Here is a 22,621-nt window from a genome sequence, read left to right on the forward strand (position 1 = left end):
TAATTTTATGCAAAACTTTCACTCCGAGAAGCTTGGTACTTTCCATCTGAAATGCCATTGCCATGGTTAGCTTGGCTACTGCGAAGAGTTGGTATCTGTTGCTGTGGTATTCTCTGTGCGATTGACTGCCTGAGCTGATGAAACCCTTACGCTAAGCGAAACCTGTAGAAAGAGCCGTCCATTAATTTTATCCAAAACTTTCACTCTGAGAAGCTTGGTAGTTTCCATCAGTATTGCCATTGCTGTGTTAAGCTTGGCAACTACGAAGAGTTAGTCTTTGTTGCTGTGGTGTTGTCTGTGTGATTGTCTGCCTGAGTTGATAAAACCCTTACACTAAGCGAAACATGTAGAAAGAGCCGTCCGTTAATTTTATGCAAAACTTTCATTCCGAGAAGCTTGGTACTTTCCATCAGAAATGCCATTGCCATGGTTAGCTTGGCTACTGCGAAGAGTTAGTCTCTGTTGCTGTGGTATTCTCTGTGCGATTGTCTGCCTGAGCTGATAAAACCCTTACACTAAGCGAAACATGTAGAAAGAGCTGTCCAGTAATTTTATCCAAAACTTTCACTCCGAGAATCTTGGTACTTTACTTCAGTAATGCAATTGCCCGGGTTTGCTTGGCTACCATGAAGAGTTAGTCTCTGTTGCTATTGTGTTTCTGCGGGATTGTCCGACTGAACAGATAAAACCCTTACTATAAGTGAAATATGTAGAATAGCCTTTCATTAATGTTATCCAAAACTTTCACTGCAAGAAACTTGATACTTTCCATCAGGAATGCCATTGCCGTAGTTAGCTTGGCTACCACGAAGAGTTAGTCTCTGTTGCTGTTGTATTTCTGCGGGATTGTCCGACTGAACAGATAAAACCCTTACCCTAAGTGAAACATTTAGAAAGAGGCGTCCATTAATGTTATCCAAAACGTTCACACCGAGAAGCTTGGTACTTTCCATCAGGAATGCCATTGCTGTGGTTAGCTTGGCTACTGTGAGGAGTTAGTCTCTGTTGCTGTGGTATTGTCTGTGCGATTGTCTGCCTGAGCTGATAAAACCCTTACCCTAAGTGAAACATTTAGAAAGAGGCGTCCATTAATGTTATCCAAAACGTTCACACCGAGAAGCTTGGTACTTTCCATCAGGAATGCCATTGCCGTAGTTAGCTTGGCTACTACGAAGAGTTAGTTTTTGTTGCTGTGGTGTTTTCTGTGTGACTGACTGCTTGAGCTGATAAAACGCTAAGCGAAACATGTAGATAGAGCCGTCTATTAATTTTACCCAAAATTTTCACTCCGAGAAGCTTGGTACTTTCCATCAGTACTGCCATTGCCGTAGTTAGCTTGGCTACTACGAAGAGTTAGTCTCTGTTGCTGTTGTATTTCTGCGGGATTGTCCGTCTGAACAGATAAAACCCTTACTATAAATGAAACATTTAGAAAGAGCCGTCCATTAATATTATCCAAAACTTTCACTCCAACAAGCTTGGTACTTTCCATCAGGAATGCTGTTGCCGTAGTTGGCTTGGCTACTACGAAGAGTTAGTCTCTATTGCTGCGGTATTCTCTGTGCGATTGTCTGCCTGAGCTGATAAAACCCTTACCCTAAGCGAAACATGTAGAAAGAGCTGTCCAGTAATGTTATCTAACTTTCACTCCGAGAATCTTGGTACTTTCCTTCAGTAATGCCATTGCCTTGGTTTTCTTGGCTACCACAAAGAGTCTCTGTTGCTGTTGTATTTCTGCGGGATTGTCCGTCTGAACAGATAAAACCCTTACTATAAATGAAACATTTAGAAAGAGCCGTCCATTAATATTATCCAAAACTTTCACTCCAACAAGCTTGGTACTTTCCATCAGGAATGCTGTTGCCGTAGTTAGCTTGGCTACTACGAAGAGTTAGTCTCTGTTGCTGTGGGGTTCTCTGTGCGATTGTCTGCCTGAGCTGATAAAACCCTTACCCTAAGTGAAACATGTAGAAACGGCCTCCGTGAAGCTTTTTCCAAACCCGGTACTTGAAAAGAGCAGTGCCATTGCTGTGGTTAGCTTGGCTACGACGAAGTTAGTCTCTGTTGCTGTGGGATTGTCTGTCTGAGCAGGTAAAACACTTGCGCTAACCTAATCGGAACATTGTAGCAAGAGCATACGTCAATAAGATCCAAAACTGTCACTCCGAGAAGCTGGGTACTTTCCATCCGAAATGCCATTGCCGTGGTGAGCTTGCTCCTGCGAAGGGTCAGTCTCTGTTGCTGTGAGATTGTTTGCCTGAGCACATAAAACCCTTAACCAATCCCAAACCCTACCTCAACCAAAACATGAAGTCAGTTAGTTCGATCCAACATTTTGAGTACGAGAAAGTCGGTACTTTATTTCAGAATTTTCATTGCTGTGTTTAGCTTGGCTACCGTGAAGTGTTAGTCTCTGTTGCTTTGATATTCTGTGTGGGATTGTCTGCCTGAGCAGGTAAAACAATTACCCTAAACCAACCGAAACGTGTAGAAAGAACCATCCGTTTGTTTTACCCAAAACTATCGCTGCGAGAAGCTTGCTCCTCTACATCAGAAATGCCATTGCCATGGTTGGCTTGGCTACCACCAAGACTGTCTGTTGCTGTGGTATTTCTTTGGGATTATATCGCTGAGCAGATAAAACCCTTACTCTTACGTGAAACATGTAGAAAGAGTCGTCTGTTAATTTCATCCGGAACTGTCACTCCGAGAAGCTCGGTACTTTCCATCAGAAATGACTTTGCTGTGGTTAGTTAGGCTACTCTGAAGAGTTAGTCTCTGTTGGTGTGGTATTTTCTTTGGGTTTGTGTGGCTGAGCAGATAAAACCCTTAACCTAACCCAAATCCTACCTCAAGCAAACATGTAGAAAGCGCTGTCCGTTAATTTTATGCGAAACTTTTACTCTGAGAAGCTCTCTACTTTCCATCAGAAATACCATTGTCGTGGTTAGCTTGGCTACTGCGACGAGTTGGTCTCTATTGCTGTGGTATTGTCTGTAGGATTGTCTGCCAGAGCATATAAAACTCTTACCCCAACCGTAACCGAAAGGTATAGAGCCATCCATTGAGTTTATCAAAACCCAACAGTAATTTCGGGGATAATTTCTTTAGTTTTTATCTTGAGAAATGTTTTTCTAAAGTGCGAGTCTCGCCACTCACCATGATGAGCCTGGGGTGCTTCTCCCTGACCGCGAAGCAGGTACAGAGAAGTGGTTTAATCACTCACTCTGGGCTTTTGGTGACCGTTCAGTGTTGCTTTTAAGGAGTTATCAAGAGGAAGGAGCCTGTTCGGTGTGGTAAAAAGGAGGGGCAAAATGTAGAAATTCATCAATTTTATCTAAACCTACCCCTAAAACTTAGTCCTAACCCTAAAAACATGACAATTGTAGAAGTGCAATTCAATAAAAGAAATCCACTTGTATTGCTGCAAACCCCACCAACAACTTTTCAAGTTTAAAACGGGATAAACCAATCAAGAGGGAAGACAATGGGGGATCAAGTGTAAAGAATAAACAACCTCCAAATAGATCCTATACTCAATCGATCAAACTCTCTCCAAATTCGTAACCCTAAACCTGGGGGTATCTGTAAGCCAGTATTTGGGCATTGTTGAGGCGCCTGGTTGACATGTGTTGGCTCTGGCATTCAATTCTCTAACCCTTACCTTTCACTCGGAGAAGCCTAGTATTTCCCATCAAAAATGCCATTGCCATGGTTGGCGTGGCTAACATGAAGAGTTAATCTCTGTTGCTGTGGGATTTTCTGCCTGAGCAGGTAAAACCTTTACCTTAACACAAACCCTACCCTTACGTGTTGAAAGAGCCGTATGTTGATTTTTATCCAAACCTTTCACACCGAGAAGCTCTGTACTTTCCATCAGAAATGCCATTGCAATGGTTAGCTTGGCAACCGCCAAGACAGTCTCTGTTGCTATGGTATTCTTTGTGGGATTAATTCTTAGCAGAAGTCAAGCTAACCACGGCAATGGTATTTGACGGAAAATAATGTCACGGAGCTTAAGGTTTGGATATAATTAATGGATGGCTCTTTCTACATCTTTCTGTAAGGGTTGGGATAGGTTTAGTATAAGAGTTTTATCTGCTCAGGCAGACAGTGTCTGCTGTTGTGGTATTCTCTGTGGAACTACTTTTGAGTAGGAAAAACCCTCATTGTAACCCTACGCCAACCCTGGCCAAAAGATGTAGAAAGAGACCTCCATTAATTTGATCCAAAACTTTCATTTCGAGAAGCTCGGTACTTTCCATCAGAAATGCCATTTCCATCAAATTATGCCAACCTAATCCTAACCAAAAGATTCAGAAGACTACACTTTCAGCGGTCATTTCTGTCGTTCTTGGCTTGAAAAATGTTTCTAAGTGTGAGTCCGCCACCCACGATGATGAGCTGCGGTGCTTCTTCCTGAGCATGAAGCAGGTACAGCGAAGTGATTTGATTACAAGCTCTGTGCTTTTGAGGCAGAGTGTGCTCTGAGTGGTAAAAGAAAAAAATTGAGAAAGCCATCAATTACTTTTATTTTAAACCTAACTCTAAAAACATTAACCTGCAATAGCAGTGAATTTCAATTAAAAAAAAATCACTTATGCTCCAAACCCCATCAACAACTTTTCAAGTTTAAATCAGGATAAACGGTGGATAATCTCAAGCTGTGTGCTTTTGAGGCAAGATGCATCCTCTGATTGGTAAAATGGAGAAATCTATTTTATTGAAACATAACTCGAACAACAAACTGCCATAGCAGAGAACTTCAATTTAAAAAAAAAAAAAGATTTATAATGCTCCAAACCTCACCAGCAATTTTTCAAGTTTAACACGGGATAAACTAATCAAAATACAGGACAGTGGCAGATCAGTTGTAAAGAAAAAAAAATATCCAAATTGAAACCATCAATCTCTCCATAACTCTCATATTGGGGTATCGCTGAGCCAGTGCTTGGGCACTGTCCGCCTGAGCAGAAATACTTGACACTAAACTCAAACACTGTCAACCGAAACATGTAGCAAGGACCATCCGTTGATTTATTTCCAAAACTTTTACTACGAGAAGCTTGGTTCTTTCCTTCAGGAATGCAATTGGCGTGGTTAGCTTGGCTACTGCGAAGAGTTAGTCTCTATTGCTGTGGTATTCTCTGTGCGATTGTCTGCCTGAGCTGATAAAACCCTTACACTAAGCGAAAGATACAGAAAGAGCTGTCAGTTAATTTTATCCAAGACTTTCACTCCGAGAAGCTTGGTACTTTCTGTCAGAAATGCCATTGTCGTGGTTACTTTGGCTACTGCGAAGAGTTAGTCTCTGTTGATGTGGTATTCTCTGTGCGATTGTCTGCCTGAGCTGATAAAACCCTTAAACTAAGCGAAACATGGAAGGAGCCGTCCGTTAATTTTATCCAAGACTTTCACTCCGAGAAGCTTGGTACTTTCCATCAGAAATCCGATTGCCGTGGTTAGCCTGGCTACTGCGAAGAGTTAGTCTCTGTTGCTCTGAGATTGTTTGCCTGAGTAGATAAAACCCTTAACCAATCCCAAACCCTACGTCAACCAAAACATGAAGAAAGTCGTCAGTTAATTTGATCCAAAATTGACTACGAGAATTCGGTACTTTATTTCAAAATTGTCATTTCTGTGTTTAGCTTGGCTACCGCGAAGTGGTAGTCTCTGTCGCTGTGGGATTGTCTGCCTGAGCAGGTAAAACACTGACCCTAACCCAACCCAAACATGTATGTAGAAAGAACCATCCGTTTATTTTACCCAAAACTATCGCTGCGACAAGCTCGCTGCTCTCCGTCAGAAATGCCATTGCCGTGGTTGGCTTGGCTACCACCAACACTGTCTGGTACTGTGGTACTTCTATGGGATTATCCGGCTGAGCAGATAAAACCCTTTCTCTTAAGTGAAACATGTAGAAAGAGTCATCTGTTAATTTCATCCGGAACTATCACTCCGAGAAGCTCGGTACTTTACATCAGAAATGACTTTGTTGTGGTTAGTTTGGCTACTATGAAGAGTTAGACTCTGTTGCTGTGGTATTCTCTGTTTGATTGTCTACCTGAGCTGATAAAACACTTACCCTAAGCGAAACATGTAGAAGGAGCCGTCCATTAATTTTAGCACAAGATTTTATTCTGAGCAGCTTGGTACATTCCATCAGAAATACCATTACCGTGGTTAGCTTGTCTATCGAAGTTATTCTCTGTTGCAGTGGTATTCTCTAAGATTTTCTGCTTTAGCAGGTGAAACCCTAACCCTATCCCAACCGAAACATCTAGAAAGAGCAATCCATTAATTTTATCTGAAACTATCACTCCATGTTCAGAAATGTTACTGCGAAGAGGTAGTCGCTGTTGATGTGGTATTGTCTGTTGTATTGTTTGCCTGAGCAGACAATACTCTTAGCCTAACTCATCCCTAAACGAAAGATGTAGAAAGGGCAATCTGTTAATTTTATCCAAACCTTTCAGTTGGAAAATCTCAGTATTTCCATCAGAAATGACTGTCATGGATAGCTTGGCTACTGCTAAGAGTTATTCTCTGTTGTGGTATTTTTTTGTGGGATTGTCTGACTGAGCAGATAAGCCCTAACCCAAACCTTATCTCAAGTGAAACATGTAGAAAGCTCTCTTTGTTCATTTTATGCAAATCTTTTACTCTGAAAAGCTCAGTACTTTCCATCAGAAATGCCATTGCCATGGTTAGCTTGGCTACTGCGACGAGTTGGTGTCTTCCTGTGGTATTCTCTGTAGGATTGTGTGCCAGAGCAGATGAAACCCTAACCCAAAGATATAGAGCCATCCGTTACGTTTAGCCAAACCTAATCCTATTTTCAGGGATAGGTTCTTTAGTTTTATCGTGAGAACTGTTTTTCTAAAGTGAGTCCCGCCACCCACGACGATGAGCTGGGGTACTTCTTCCTGAGCGCTAAGCGGGTACAGAGACGTGGTTTAGTCACAAGCTCTGTGCTTTAGATGATGTTCAATGTTCCTTTCATGGGAGCATCAAGAGAAGGGGCATGTTTTGAATGGTAAAAAGGAAAAAAGTGCAGAAAATCATCAATTTGATCTAAACCTTAGTCTTAACTCTTAAAACATTAAATTGCAATTGCAGAAAAGTTCAATTTAAAAAAAAAAACAAAAAAAAAAAACACTTGCATTGTTTCAAACCCCACCAACAACTTTTCAAGTTTAAAACGGGATAAAGTAATCAAGATATAAGACAAAAGGAGATCAGTTATAACGAATAAACACCCAATTTGCTCCTAGACTTAACCAATCTATCCATATCCCTAATCCTGGGTGTATTTGTAATCCAGCACTTGGGCATTGGCAGAGGTGCTCAGTTGACATGTGTTGGCTCTGGCATTCAATCCTAACCATAAGGTTAACCTAGTATTTTCAATCTGAAATGCTGTTGCTGTGGTTAGCTTGGCTACTGCCAAGAGTTGGTCTCTGTTGCTGAGGGGTTTTCTGTGGGATTTGCTGCCTGAGCAGATAAAACCTTTACCCTAATACAAACCCAACCCAAACGTGTTGAAAGAGCCGTCTGTTAGTTTTATCCAAATCTTGCATACCGAGAAGCTCTGTACTTTCCAGCAGAAATGCTATTGTTGGCTTGGCAACCTCCAAGACAGTCTCTGTTGCTATGGTATTATTTGTGGGATTAATTCTTAGCAGGAGCCAAGCTAACCACGGCAATGGTATTTCTGGTGGAATATTCTGAGTGTTTCGGAGCGTTTGGTTCAGATATAATTAGCGGCTGGCTCTTTCTACATGTTTTTGTAAGGGTTGGGATAGGTTTAGTATAAGGGTTTTATCTGCTTAGGCAGACAGTCTCTATTGCTGTTGTATTTCTGCGGGATTGTCTGCCTGAACAGATAAAACCCTTACCATAAGTGAAACATTTAGGAAGAGCCGTCCATTGTTATCCAAAACTGTCACTCCGAGAAGCTTGGTACTTTCCATCAGGAATGCCATTGCCGTAGTTAGCTTGGGTACGACAAAGAGTTAGTCTCTGTTGCTGTGGTGTTCTCTGTGTGATTGACTGCCTGAGCTGATAAAACCCTTATACTAACTGAAATATGTTGAGAGAGCCGTTCAGTAATTTTATTCAAAATTTTTACTACGAGTACCTCTAATTTCCATCATAAATGCCATTGCTGTGGTTAGCTTGGCTACAATGAAGAGTTAGTCTCTGTTGCTATGGTATTCTCAGTGCGATTATCTGCTTAAACAGGTAACACACTTGCCCTAACCCAACCAAAACATGTAAGAGCCATCCGTTAATTTTGTCCAAAACTTTCACTCCAAGATGCTCGGTTTTTCCTTCAAAAATGCCATTGCCATGGTTACCTTGGCTACCACGAAGAGTTAAGTCTCTGTCGCTGTTCTATTTCTGAGGGATTGTCCGCCTAAACAGATAAACCCATTACTCTAAGCGAAACATATAGAAAGCACTCCGTTTATTTCATCCAAAATTTTCAGTCGAAGGTCGGTTCCTTCCTTCAGAAATGCTATTGCGGTGGTTAGCTTCGCTACTGCGAAGAGTTGGTCTCTGTTGCTGTGGTATTCTCTGTGCGATTGTCTGCCTGAGCAGATAATGCCCTTACAACTAAGCGAAATATATAGAAAAAGCCGTCCAGTAATTTTATCCAAAACTTTTACTACGAGTAGGTTGGTACTTTCCATCAGAAATTCCATTTTCGTAGTTGGCTTGGCTACAATGAAGAGTTAGTCTCTGTTGCTGTTGTATTTCTGCGATTGTCTGCTTACACAGGTAACATACTTGCCCTAACCCAACCAAAACATGTAGGAAGAGCCGTCCGTTAATTTTATGCAAAACATTCAGTCCAAGAAGCTCGGTTCTTTGCTTCAGAAATTCCATTGCCGTGGTTAGCTTGGCTACCACGAAGAGTTGGTCTCTGTTGCTGTTGTATTTCTGAGGGATTGTCCGCCTAAATGGATAAAACGCTTACACTAAGCGAAATATGTAAAAACGCCGGGCATTAATTTTACCCAAATTTTTCCCTCCAAAAAGCTTGGTACTTTCCATCAGAAATGCCATTGCTGTGGTTAGCTTGGCTACCACAAAGAGAGTTAGTCTCTGTTGTTGTTGTATTTCTGTGGGTTTGTCCGCCTGAACAGATAAAACCCTTACCGTAAGTGAAACATGTAGAAAGAGCCGTCCATTAATGTTATACAAAACTTTCACTCCGAGAAGCTTGGTACTTTCCATCAGGAATGCCATTGCTGTAGTTAGCTTGGCTACTACGAAGAGTTAGTCTCTGTTGCTGTGGTGTTCTCTGTGCGATTGTCTGCCTGAGCTGATAAAAACCCTTATACTATGCGACACATGTAGAAAGAGCTGTCCAGTAATTTTATCCAAAGCTTTCACTCCGAGAATCTTGGTACTTTTCTTCAGTAATGCCATTGTCCTGGTTTGCTTGGCTACCACAAAGTTAGTCTCTGTTGCTGTTGTATTTCTGCGCGATTGTCCGACTGAACAGATAAAACCCTTACCATAAGTGAAACATGAAGAAAGAGCCGTCCAATAATGTTATCCAAAACTTTCACTCCGAGAAGCTTGGTACTTTCCATCTGAAATGCCATTCCCATGGTTAGCTTGGCTACTGCGAAGAGTTGGTGTCTGTTGCTATGGTATTCTCTGTGCGATTGACTGCCTGAGCTGATGAAACCGTTACGCTAAGCGAAACATGTAGAAAGAGCCGTCCATTAATTTTATCCAAAACTTAGACTCTGAGAAGCTTGGTACTTTCCATCAGTAATGCCATTGCTGTGTTGAGCTTGGCAACTACGAAGAGTTAGTCTCTGTTGCTGTGGTGTTCTCTGTGTAATTGTCTACCTAAGCTGATATAACCCTTACACTAAGCGAAATATGTGGAAAGAACTGTCCAGTAATTTTATCCAAAACTTTCACTCCGAGAATCTTGGTACCTTCCCTCAGTAATGACATTGTCTTGGTTTGCTTCGCTACCATGAAGAGTTAGTCTCTGTTTCTATTGTGTTTCTGCGGGATTGTCCGACTGAATAGATAAAGCCCTTACTATAAGTGAAATATGTAGAATAGTCTTTCATTAATTGTATCCAAAACTTTCACTGCAAGAAACTTGGTACGTTCCATCAGGAATGCCATTGCCGTAGTTAGCTTGGCTACTACGAAGAGTTAGTCTCTGTTGCTGTGGTGTTCTCTGTGTGATTGACTGCCTGAGCTGATAAAACGCTAAGCGAAACATGTAGAAAGAGCCATCCGTTTATTTTACCCAAAACTATTGCTGTGAGAAGCTTGCTACTCTCCATCAGAAATGCCATTGCCATGGTTGACTTGGCTACCAGCAAGATTGTCTGTTGCCGTGGTATTTCTTTGGGATTATCTGGCTGAGCAGATAAAACCCTTACTCTTACGTGAAACATGTAGAAAGAGTCGTCTGTTAATTTCATCCGGAACTATCACTCCGAGAAGCTCGGTACTTTCCATCAGACATGACTTTGCTGTGGTTAGTTTGGCTACTATGAAGAGTTTGTCTCTGTTGGTGTGGTATTTTCTTTGGGATTGTGTGGCTGAGCAGATAAAACCCTTAACCTAACACAAATCCTACCTCAAGCGAAACATGTAGAAAGCACTGTCCGTTAATTTTATGCAAAGCTTTTACTCTGAGAAGCTCTCTACTTTCCATCAGAAATACCATTGCTGTGGTTAGCTTGGCTACTGTGACGAGTTGGTCTCTATTGCTGTGGTATTGTCTGCCAGAGCAGATAAAACTCTTACCACAACCGTAACCGAAAGATATGGAGCCATCCATTGAGTTTATCAAAATCTAATACTAAGTTCGGGGATAATTTCTTTAGTTTTTATCTTGAGAAATGTTTTTCTAAAGTGCGAGTCCCGCCACCCACCATGATGAGCTGGGGTGCTTCTTCCTGAGCGCTAAGCGGGTACAGAGAAGTTGTTTAATCACAAGCTCTGTGCTTTAGATGACGTTCAATGTTCCTTTTATGGGAGCATCAAGAGAAGGGGCATGTTCTGAGTGGTAAAAAGGAAAAAAGTGCAGAAATTCATCAATTTGATCTAACCCTAAACCTTACTCTTAACTCTTAAAACATTAAATTGTAATTGCAGAAAAGTTCAATTTGAAAAAAAAACAAAACAAACAAACTACAAACACTTGTATTGTTCCAAACACCACCAACAACTTTTCAAGTTTAAAACGGGATAAAGTAATCAAGATATAAGACTGGGAGATCAGTTGTAATGAATAAACACCCAAATTGCCCCCAGACTTAACCAATCAAACTCTATCCATATCCCTAACCCGAATCCTGGGGGTATTTCTAATCCAGCACTTGGGCATTGGCGGAGGTGCTCAGTTGACATGTGTTGGCTCTGGCATTCAACCCTAACCATAAAGCTAAACTAGTATGTTCAGTGTGAAATGCCGGAGCCGTGGTTAGCTTGGCTACCGCGAAGAGTTGGTCTCTTGCTGTGGGGTTTTCTGTGGGATTTGCTGCCTGAGCAGGTAGAACCTCTACCCTAATACAAACCCGAACCCAAACGTGTTGAAAGAGCCGTCTGTTAATTTTATCCAAATTTTGCATTCCGAGAAGCTCTGTACTTCGCATCAGAAATGCCACTGCAGTGATTAGTTTGGCAACCGCAAAGACAGTCTCTGTTGCTATGGTATTATTTGTGGGATTAATTCTTAGCAGGAGCCAAGCTAACCACGGCAATGGTATTTCTGGTGGAAGATATGGAGTGTTTCGGAGCTTGTGGTTCGGATATAATTGGCGGCTGGCTCTTTCTACATGTTTTTGTAAGGGTTGGGATAGGTTTAGTATAAGGGTTTTATCTGCTTAGGCAGACAGTCTCTGTTGCTGTTGTATTTCTGCGAGATTGTCCGCCTGAACAGATAAAACCCTTACCATAAGTGAAACATGTAGAAAGACGCGTCCATTAATGTTAACCAAAACTTTCACTCCGAGAAGCTTGGTACTTTCCATCAGGAATGCCATTGCCGTAGTTAGCTTGGCTACTACAAAGAGTTTTTCTCTGTTGCTGCGGTATGTTCTGTGCAATTGACTGCCTGAGCTGATAAAACCCTTACAATTAAGCGAAATATGTAGACGGAGTCGTCCATTAATTTCATCCAAAACTATTACTCTATGGCTACTGCGAAGAGTTTGACTTTGTTGCTCTGGTATTCTCTGTGTGATTGTTTGGCTGATAAAACCCTTACAACTAAGCGAAAAATGTAGAAAGAGCCGTCCATTAATTTTATCTAAAACGTATACTCTGAGAGGTTTGGTACTTTCCATCAGAAATGCCATTGCCGTGGTTAGCTTGGCTACCACGAAGAGTTGGTCTCTGTTGCTATTGTAATATCTGCGGGATTGTCCGCCTGAACAGATAAAATCCTTACTATAAATGAAACATTTAGAAAGAGCCGTCCATTAATGTTATCCAAAACTTTCACTCTGAGAAGCTTGGTAATTTCCATCAGTAATGCCATTTGCTGTAGTTAGCTTGGCTACTACGAAGAGTTAGTCTCTGTTGCTGTGGTATTCTCTGTGCGATTGTCTGCCTGAGCTGATAAAACCCTTACGCGAAACATGTAGAAACAGCCTCCGTGAAATTTTTTTCCGAAACTGTCACTCAAAGTCGGTACTTGAGAAGAGCAGTGCCATTGCTGTATTTAGCTTGGTTACGATGAAGTTAGTCTCTGTTGCTGTGGGATTGTCTGCCTGAGGAGGTAAAACACTTCTGCTAACTAAAACGAAACGTTGTAGAAAGAGCTTACGTCAGTAAGATCCAAAACTGTCACTCCGAGAAGCTGGGTACTTTCCATCAGAAATGCCATTGCCGTGGCGAGCTTTGCTACTGCGAAGGGTTAGTCTCTGTTGCTGTGAGATAGTTTTCCTGAGCTGATAAAACCCTCAACCAAAACATGAAGAAAGTCAGTTAGTTTGATCTAAAATTTCGAGTACGAATAAGTCGGTGCTTAATTTCTGAATTTTCCTTGCTGTGTTTAGCTTGGCTACCGTGAAGTGTTAGTCTCTGTTGCTGTGCTATTTTGTGTGGGATTGTCTGCCTGAGCAGGTAAAACACTTACACTAAACCAACTGAAACATGTAGAAAGAGCCATCCGTTTATTTTAGCCAAAGCTATCGCTGTGAGAAGCTTGCTACTCTCCATCAGAAATGCCATTGGCTACCACCAAGACTGTCTGTTGCTGTGGTATTTTTTGGGATTATCTGGCTGAGCAGATAAAACCCTTACTCTTACGTGAAACATGTAGAAAGAGTCGTTTGTTAATTTCATCCGGAACTATCACTCCGAGAAGCTCGGTACTTAACATCAGAAATGACTTTGCTGTGGTTAGTTTGGCTACTATGAAGAGTTTGTCTCTGTTACTGTAGTGTTTTCTTTGGGATTGTGTGGCTAAGCAGATAAAACCCTTACCCTAACCCAAATCCTACCTCAAGCGAAATATGTAGAAAGCGCTGTCCGTTAATTTTATGCAAAGCTTTTACTCCGAGAAGCTCTCTACTTTCCATCAGAAATACCATTGCCGTGGTTAGCTTGGCTACTGCGACGAGTTGGTCTCTATTGCTGTGGTATTGTCTGCCAGAGCAGATAAAACTCTTACCCCAATCGTAACCGAAAGATATAGAGCCATCCATTGAGTTTATTAAAGCCTAATACTAATTTCAGAGATAATTTCTTTAGTTTTTATCTTGAGAAATGTTTTTCTAAAGTGCGAGTCCCGCCACTCACCATGATGAGCCTGGGGTGCTTCTCCCTGACCGCGAAGCAGGTACAGAGAAGTGGTTTAATCACTCACTCTGTGCTTTTGGTGACCGTTCAGTGTTGCTTTTATGGAGTTATCAAGAGGAAGGAGCCTGTTCGGTGTGGTAAAAAGGAGGGGCAAAAATGTAGAAATTCATCAATTTTATTTAAACCTACCCGTAAAACTTAGTCCAAACCCTAAAAACATGACGATTGTAGAAGTGCAATTCAATAAAAGAAACCCACTTGTATTGCTGCAAACCCCACCAACAACTTTTCAAGTTTAAAACGGGATAAACTAATCAAGAGGGAAGACAATGGGGGATCAAGTGTAAAGAATAAACAACCTCCAAATAGATCCTATACTCAATCCATCAAACTCTCTCCAAATTCGTAACCCTAAACCTGGGGGTATCTGTAAGCCAGTATTTGGGCATTGTTGAGGCGCCTGGTTGACATGTGTTGGCTCTGGCATTCAATTCTAACCCTTATCTTTCACTCGGAGAAGCCTAGTATCTCCCATCAAAAATGCCATTGCCATGGTTGGTGTGGCTAACATGAAGAGTTAAAATCTGTTGCTGTGGGATTTTCTGCCCGAGCAGGTAAAACCTTTACCTTAACACAAACCCTACCCTTACGTGTTGAAAGAGCCGTATGTTGATTTTTATCCAAACCTTTCACACTGAGAAGCTCTGTACTTTCCATCAGAAATGCCATTGCAATGGTTAGCTTGGCAACTGCCAAGACAGTCTCTGTTGCTATGGTATTCTTTGTGGGATTAATTCTTAGCAGAAGTCAAGCTAACCACGGCAATGGTATTTGATGGAAAATACTGTCACGGAGCTTAAGGTTTGGATATAATTAACGGATGGCTCTTTCTACATCTTTCTGTAAGGGTTGGGATAGGTTTAGTGTAGGAGTTTTATCTGCTCAGGCAGACTGTCTGTTGCTGTGGTATTGTTTGTGGAACTACTTTTGAGTAGGAAAAACCCTCACTGTAAACCTACGCCAACCCTGGCCGAAAGATGTAGGAAGAGACGGCCATTAATTTTATCCAAAAGATTCAGAAGACTACACTTTCAGCGGTCATTTCTGTCGTTCTTGGTTTGAAAAATGTTTAAGTGCGAGTCCACCACCCACGATGATGAGCTACGGTGCTTCTTCCTGAGCATGAAGCAGGTACAGAGAAGTGATTTGATTACAAGCTGTGTCCTTTTTGAGGCAGAGAGCGTGCTCTGAGTGGTAAAAGAAAAAAATTGAGAAAGCCATCAATTACTTTTATTTTAAACCTAACCCTAAAAACAAACTGCAATAGCAGTGAACTTCAACTAAAAAAAAAATCTCTTATAATGCTCCAAACCTCACCAGCAATTTTTCAAGTTTAACACGGGATAAACTAATCAAGATACAGGACAGTGGCAGATCAGTTGTAAAGAAGAAAAAAACATCCAAATTGAACCCATCAAGCTCTCCATAACTCTCATATTGGGGTATCGCTAAGCCAGCGGTTGGGCACTGTCCGCCTGAGCAGAAAAACTTGACCCTAAACTCAAACACTACGTCAACCAAAACATGTAGCAAGGACCATCCGTTGATTTTTATCCAAAACGTTTACTACGAGAAGCTTGGTTCTTTCCTTCAGGAATGCAATTGGCGTGGTTAGCTTGGCTACTGCGAAGAGTTAGTTTCTATTGCTGTGATATTCTCTGTGTGATTGACTGCCTGAGCTGATAAAACCCTTATACTAAGTGAAATATGTTGAAAGAGCCGTTCGGTAATTTTATTCAAAATGTTTACTACGAGTACCTCTACTTTCCATCATAAATGCCATTAGCGTGGTTAGTTTGGCTACAATGAAGTTAGTCTCTGTTGCTATGGTATTCTCTGTGCGATTATCTGCTTAAACAGGTAACACACTTACCCTAACCCAACCAAAACATGTAAGAGCCATCCGTTAATTTTGTCCAAAACTTTCACTCCAAGATGCTCGGTTTTTCCTTCAAAAATGCCATTGCCGTGGTTACCTTGGCTACCACGAAGAGTTAGTCTCTGTCGCTGTTGTATTTCTGAGGGATTGTCCGCCTAAACAGATAAATCCCTTACTCTAAGTGAAACATTTAGAAAGCACTCCGTTAATTTCATCCAACATTTTCAGTCCGAGAAGCTCAGTTCTTTCCTTCAGAAATGCCATTGCCGTTGTTAGCTTCGATACTGCGAAGAGTTAGTCTCTGTTGCTGTGGTATTCTCTGTGCGATTTGTCTGCATGAGCAGATAATGCCCTTACAACTAAGCTAAATATATAGCAAAAGCCGTCCAGCGATTTTATCCAAAACTTTTACGAGTAGCTTGGTACTTTCCATCAGAAATTCCATTTTCGTAGTTGGCTTGGCTACAATGAAGAGTTAGTCTTTGTTGCTGTGGTGTTCTCTGTGCGATTGACTGCCTGAGCTGATAAAACGCTAAGTGAAACATGTACAAAGAGCCGTCCATTAATTTTATCCCAAACTTTCACTCTGAGAAGCTTCGTACTTTCAATCAGTAATACCATTGCCGTAGTTAGCTTGGCTACTACGAAGAGTTAGACTCTGTTGCTGTGATGTTCTGTGTGATTGTCTGCCTGAGCTGATAAAATCCTTACACTAAGCGAAATATGTAGAAATGGCTGTCCAGTAATTTTATCCAAAACTGGCACTCCGAGAAGCTTGGTACTTTCCATTAGAAATGCCGTTGCCGTGGTTAGCTTGGCTACTGCGAAGAGTTAGTCTCTGTTGCTGTGGTATTCTCTGTGCGATTGTCTGTCTGAGCCGATAAAACCCTTAGATCTAAGCGAAACATGTAGAAAGAGCCGTCCATTAATTTTATCCAAAACTTTCACTCCGAGAATCTTGGTACTTACCCTCAGTAATGACATTGCCCTGGTTTGCTTGGCTTCCACGAAGAGTTAGTCTCTGTTGCTATTGTATTTCTGCGGGATTGTCTGACTGAACAGATAAAACCCTTACTATAAGTGAAATATGTAGAATAGCTGTCCATTAATTTTATCCAAAACTTTCACTGCAAGAAACTTGATACTTCCCATCAGGAATGCCATTGCCGTAGTTAGCTTGGCTACTACGAATAGTTGGTCTCTGTTGCTGTGGTATTTTCTGTGCGATTGTCTGCCTGATAAAACCCTTACACTAAGCGAAATATGTAGAAAGAGCTGTCCAGCAATTTTTCCCAAAACTTTAACTCCGAGAAGCTTGGTACATTCCATCAGGAATGCCATTGCCGTAGTTAGCTTGGCTACCATGAAGAGTCTCTCTGTTGCTGTTGTATTTTTGCGGGATTGTCCGACTGAACAGATGAAACCCTTACCATAAGTGAAACATGTAGACAGTGCCGTCCATTAATGTTATCCAAAACTTTCACTCCGAGAAGCTTGGTAGTTTTCATCAGAAATGCCATTGCCGTAATGAGCTTGGCTACTGTGAAGATTTAGTCTCTGTTGCTGTGGTAGTCTCTGTGCGATTGTGTGCCTGAGCTGATAAAACCTTTACCCTAAGTGAAACATGTAGAAACGGCCTCTGTCAATTTTTTGCCCCGAAAGTATCACTCAGAAGCTTGGTACTTGAGAAGAGCAGTGCCATTGCTGTGGTTAGCTTGTCTACGATGAAGTAATTCTCTGTTGCTGTGGGATTGTTTGCCTGAGCAGGTAAATCCCTTGCGTCAACCAAACCGAAACATTGTAGAAAGTGCATACATTAATAAGATCGAAAAACTGTCACTCCGAGAAGCTTGGTACTTTCCATCAGAAATGTCATGGCCATGGTGAGCTTTGCTACTGCGAAGAGTTAGCCTCTGTAGCTGTGAGATTGTCTGCCTGAGCAGGTAAAACCCTTACCCTATCCCAACCGAAACATGTAGAAAGAGCAATCCATTAGTTTTATCTGAAACTATCGTTCCATGTTCAGAAATGCTACTGCGAAGAATTATTCTGTTGCTGTGGTATTGTGTGTTGGATTGTTTGCCCGAGCAGACAAAAATCTTAGCCTAACTCATCCCTAACCGAAAGATGTAGAAAGAGTCCTCCATTAATTTTATCCAAAACTTTCACTCTAAGAAGCTTGGTTCTTTCTTTCAGAAATGACTTTGCCATAGATAGCCTGGCTACTGCTAAGAGTTGTTCTCTGTTGTTGTGGTATTTTGTTGTGAGATGGTGTGACTGAGTAGATGAGCCCAAACCCTACCTCAAGCGAAACATGTAGAAAGCGCTGTCCGTTAATTTTATGCAAACCTTTTACTTTGAAAAGCTGGTTCTTTCCTTCAGAAATGCAATTGCCGTGGTTAGCTTGGCTACTGCGAAGAGTTTGTCTCTATTGCTGTATTGTTCTTTGTAGGATCGTCTGCTAGAGCAGATAAAACCCTTACAACTAAGACAAACATGTAGAAAAAGCCGTCCGTTAATTTTATCTGAAACTGTTCCTCCGAGAAGCTCGGTACTTTCCATCTGAAATGCCATTTACGTGGTTAGCTTGTCTATCGAAGTTATTCTCTGTTGCGGTGGTATTCTCTGTAGGATTTTTGGCCTGAGCAGATAAAACCCATTACTCTTAAGTGAAACCTGTAGAAAGAGTTGTCCGTTAATTTTAACTGAAACTATCACTCCGAGAAGCTTGGTACTTTTCATCAGAAATGCCATTGCCGTGGTTAGCTTGGCTACCACGAAGAGTTGGTGTCTGTTGCTGTGGTATTTTCTGTGGGATCGATTTGCCTGAGCTGATAAAACCCTTACCGTAACCCTATCCCAAACCTAACCAAAAGATGTAGAAAGAGCCAACCCTTAATTTTATCCAAAAGTTTTACTCCGAGAAGCGCTGTACTTTTCCTCTGAAATGCCACTGCCATGGTTGGCTTATGTATGCGAAGGTATTCTCTCTTGCAGTGGTATTCTCTGTAGGATTTTCTGCCTGAACAGGTAAAACCCGTACCCTACCCCAACCCAAACATGTACAAAGAGCATATGTTAATTTTATCCGAAACTATCACTCTGAGAAGCTCGGTACCTTCCGTCAGAAATGCCATTGCCGTGGTTAGCTTTGCTACCATGAAGAGTTGGTCTCTTTTGCTGTGGTATTCTCTGTGGGATTTTCTGCCTGAGTAAGTAAAACCCTCACCCTAACCAAACTGAAATGCGTAGAGAAAGCATACGTTAATGTTATCAGAAACTATCACTCCTAGAAGCTTGGCACTTTTCATCAGAAATGACATTGCTGTGCATAGCCTGGCTACTGCTTAGTTGGTCTCTGTGGTGTTCTGTGCGATTGTCTGCCTGAGCTGATAAACCCCTACCCTAAGCAAAACATGTCGAAAGAGCCATCCGTTAATTTTATTCTCTTTTCACTCTGTGAAGCTCAGTAGTTTCTGTCAGAAATGCCATTGTTGTGGTTGGTTTGGCTTTCGCAAAGAGTTGATCTCTGTTGCTGTGGTATTCTCTGTGGGATGGTCTGCCTGAACCGATAAAACACTTACCCTAACCCAACCGAAACGTGTAGAAAGAGCCATCTGTTAATTTTATCCAAAACTATCACTCCATGAAGCTCTGTACTTTCCATCAGAAATGTCTTTGCCATGGTTAGTTTGGCAACTGTGAAGAGTTAGTCGATGTTGCTGAGGTATTGTCTGCCTGAGCAGATAAAACTCTTAGCCTAACTCATCCCTAACCGAAAGATGTAGAAAGAGCCATCTTTTTTTTCTTATGATTAATAGTTTTTTTTTCACAATAATAAAACATATAAACAAGTATTTCAGTTTGAAATAACATGGACATTAAATCAGAATACGAACGAAACAAGCACAACCAGACCGAAAATAAATAAAAGATAGGAGAGACATCCTGAAATAATGAAAGAAGAAAAAAAAGAGGAAAAAACAAACAAAAGAAAAAACATGACTGTGAGCCATCTTTTAATTTTATCCAAATGTTTCACTCAGAAAAAGTCAGTACTTTCCCTCAGAAATGACTTTGTCATGGATAGCTTGGCTACTGTCGAGAGTTATTCTCTGTTGTATTTTTTTTGTGGGATTGTCTGACTGAGCAGATAATCCCTAACCCAAACCTACCTCAAGTGAAACATGTAGAAAGCGCTGTCTGTTAATTTTATGCAAAACTTTTACTCTGAAAAGCTCGGTTCTTTGCTTTAGAAATGCCATTGCCATGGATAGCTTGGCTATCGCGACGAGCTAGTCTGTATTGCTGTGGCTCTGTAGGATTGTCTGCCAGAGCAGATAGAACCCTTATCCCAACGCTAACTGAAAGATATAGAGCCACCCGTTACGTTTATCTACACCTCATCCTAATTTCGGGGATAATTTCTTTAGTTTTCATATTGAGAAATGTTTTTCTAAAGTGTGAGTCCCGCCACCCACAATGATGAGCTGGGGTGCTTCTTCCTGAGTGCGAAGCAGGTACAGAGAAGTGGTTTAATCACAAGCTCTGTGCTTTTGGTGACCGTTCAGTGTTCCTTTTATGGGAGCATCAAGGGAAGGAGCATGTTCTGAGTGGTAAAAAGGGAAAAAAAATGCAAGAATTCGTCAATTTTATCCAAATCTAAACCTTAGTCCTAACCCTAAAAACATTAAATTGCAGAAAAGTACAATTAAAAAAAAAACAAAAAAAAACACACCCACTCATTAATTTGGTATATAAAATGTGTTGCTATATAAAAATCCCAAAATCCAACCCAACAGGCTTGAAAACATAGGAATTGACACCAAGATCAATCAAGCCAAAAAACGACAAAATATATATATTAAAAAAAAAGCCATTTTTGGAGGCTAATTTGACAGCCATCTTGAAAAATGGCCATCTTGGATTTTCAAGTGGCCAATCGGACATATTTGATTGGAAGCCTGTGGAGAAGAAATTCACCAAATTTCACGCTTGTATCATAATTTGCACAATTCCACTCGAGTTTGGCTTTTATCCGCTCCACTATAACCCAAAACGTACCGCAACATATAGAAAGAGCCATCTGTACACTTTATCCAAAACTGTCACTCCGAGAAGCTTGGTACTTCCCATCAGAAATGTCATTGCCATTGTTAGCTTAAGAGTTCGTCTTTGTTGTTGTGATATTTTACAGTATACCCACCAGCAACAAGCTCCCCTCACTACACATACCCAAATAGTGCCCAAACAAATTTTAACAAAAAATACTTTGGGGGGACATTTTGTCCCTGATTTAGTTTGTCTCGTCATAAAGACTGGTTTGTTTGTTCCTGGTTTAGTTTGTCAAGTCATAAAGACTGGATTATTATTTGTTCCTGATTTAGTTTCTCAAGTCATAAAGACTGGATTATTGTTTGTACTTGGTTTAGTTTGTCAGGTCATAAAGACTGGATTATTTTCAGTTTTATTGTCATTAAAAACAATGTGCAAGCACATGTTCCTGAGTTAGGGTCTCAAGTCATGAAGACTGGGTTATTTGCTCCTGATTTAGTTTGTCAAGTCATAAAGGCTGGATTATTTTTTTCCCCTGATTTAGTTTGTCAAGTCATAAATACTGGTTTATTGTTTGTTCCTGGTGAGTTTGTCAAGTGAAAGACTGGATTATTGTTTGAAGCCTGGTTTCTGTCTGATTTATTTTTTTTCTTTACTTGGGTCCATACCAAACCAAGGTCCTAACAAAGATGTGCCCCCCTTCTTTATTTAATAACTGTTCCCCAGCTGTGAGAGGAACTTGTATTGGGTGTGTGTGTGTGTGTGTGTGTGTGTGTGTGTGTGTGTGTGCGCGCGCTCGCAACATGGTATTTGATAGATATAATAGAGTATAGAGCAGAGAACATAGAGTATAGAACATAGTATAGATGTAATATAATCGTTAGATAGTATAGAGCAGAGAACATAGAGTATAGGACATAGTATAGTTAGATATAATCGATGGATATAATAGTATAGAGCAGAGAACATGGCAGAGACAAGTTGATTTGAAGATATGCTTTTTGGTAAATAATTTTATTAGCCACACGAGCAAAACCGGTGGAATTAGTTTTTGCTACATTTTGATTCTGCAGCACAATATATACATGTACAACAACAGACACTCCACAAATCATGAACAATACAGTTACACAATAGCAGAAATAAACATATCCGGTATAACAGGTGAATGGTGGTATTTATGCCAATGGTGTGTGAGGATGGGACTATAGGGAGGAATTCAGAGTCTTGATGGATAGGGAGAAAAAAACTGTTTGCAAAGCGTGTAGTCTTAGTTGACAGTGACCTGTAGCGCTTCCCTGAGAGAAGGAGCTGGAAGAGGTGATGAGCAGGATGTGAGGGGTCGCAGGTGATCTTTGCTCGCTTTACAGTCCAGTTAGTATGTAGAGATTCAACTGAGGGGAATGGGTTGCCTATGATTTTGGATGCCTTGTTGATAATCCGCTGCAGTTTTTTCGTGTTTGACTGTCTGTGCTGCTGTACCATACGGTAATACTGTAATAGAAGATGTTATGATGGACTCGGGTAATGGCTGAGTAAAATGACGAGCAGTAGATGTTTGATCCGGTACTTTTTTCACAAATGTTATTTATTGAAATTTTACAATCAAAATGTTATACAGACATATATGAAGTCAGTTTATTGTTCCACTTCATTCAAACATGAAACCTACCGCTAAAAATTTGGTGTCATCTTTGACCAGTGTCTTTTGATCACTATGTTACTAAGGTTGTCCAATCCTGTTTCCTTCAGCTACAAAATATTGCAAAAATCCCTTTTAAAGACATCGAAAAATTAATTCACACTTTCTCCCTTCTAGATTAATGTAAC

At 40.9% G+C, this 22,621-nt stretch overlaps 5 non-coding genes and 2 pseudogenes across 5 annotated transcripts; all 7 read left to right on the top strand.

Moving 5' to 3' along the window:
- Positions 1-3,082: 3,082 nt before the first annotated feature.
- On the top strand, positions 3,083-3,298 carry LOC130130213 (small nucleolar RNA U3). Its single transcript, XR_008812130.1, has one exon. It is a non-coding gene; the product is annotated as a small nucleolar RNA U3 (small nucleolar RNA).
- Positions 3,299-4,320: 1,022 nt separating this feature from the next.
- LOC130130219 (small nucleolar RNA U3) lies at positions 4,321-4,496 on the top strand (annotated as a pseudogene).
- A 2,330-nt stretch (positions 4,497-6,826) lies between these two features.
- On the top strand, positions 6,827-7,038 carry LOC130130223 (small nucleolar RNA U3). The gene has a single exon (XR_008812135.1). It is a non-coding gene; the product is annotated as a small nucleolar RNA U3 (small nucleolar RNA).
- Positions 7,039-10,840: 3,802 nt separating this feature from the next.
- Positions 10,841-11,058, top strand: LOC130130186 (small nucleolar RNA U3). Its single transcript, XR_008812105.1, has one exon. It is a non-coding gene; the product is annotated as a small nucleolar RNA U3 (small nucleolar RNA).
- Positions 11,059-13,714: 2,656 nt separating this feature from the next.
- On the top strand, positions 13,715-13,936 carry LOC130130202 (small nucleolar RNA U3). The gene has a single exon (XR_008812120.1). It is a non-coding gene; the product is annotated as a small nucleolar RNA U3 (small nucleolar RNA).
- A 940-nt stretch (positions 13,937-14,876) lies between these two features.
- On the top strand, positions 14,877-15,053 carry LOC130130216 (small nucleolar RNA U3; annotated as a pseudogene).
- Positions 15,054-20,139: 5,086 nt separating this feature from the next.
- Positions 20,140-20,354, top strand: LOC130130183 (small nucleolar RNA U3). The gene has a single exon (XR_008812102.1). It is a non-coding gene; the product is annotated as a small nucleolar RNA U3 (small nucleolar RNA).
- Positions 20,355-22,621: the final 2,267 nt, after the last annotated feature.

Source organism: Lampris incognitus, chromosome 19, assembly GCF_029633865.1.
Source record: "Lampris incognitus isolate fLamInc1 chromosome 19, fLamInc1.hap2, whole genome shotgun sequence".
Classification (NCBI taxonomy): Eukaryota; Metazoa; Chordata; class Actinopteri; order Lampriformes; family Lampridae; genus Lampris; species Lampris incognitus.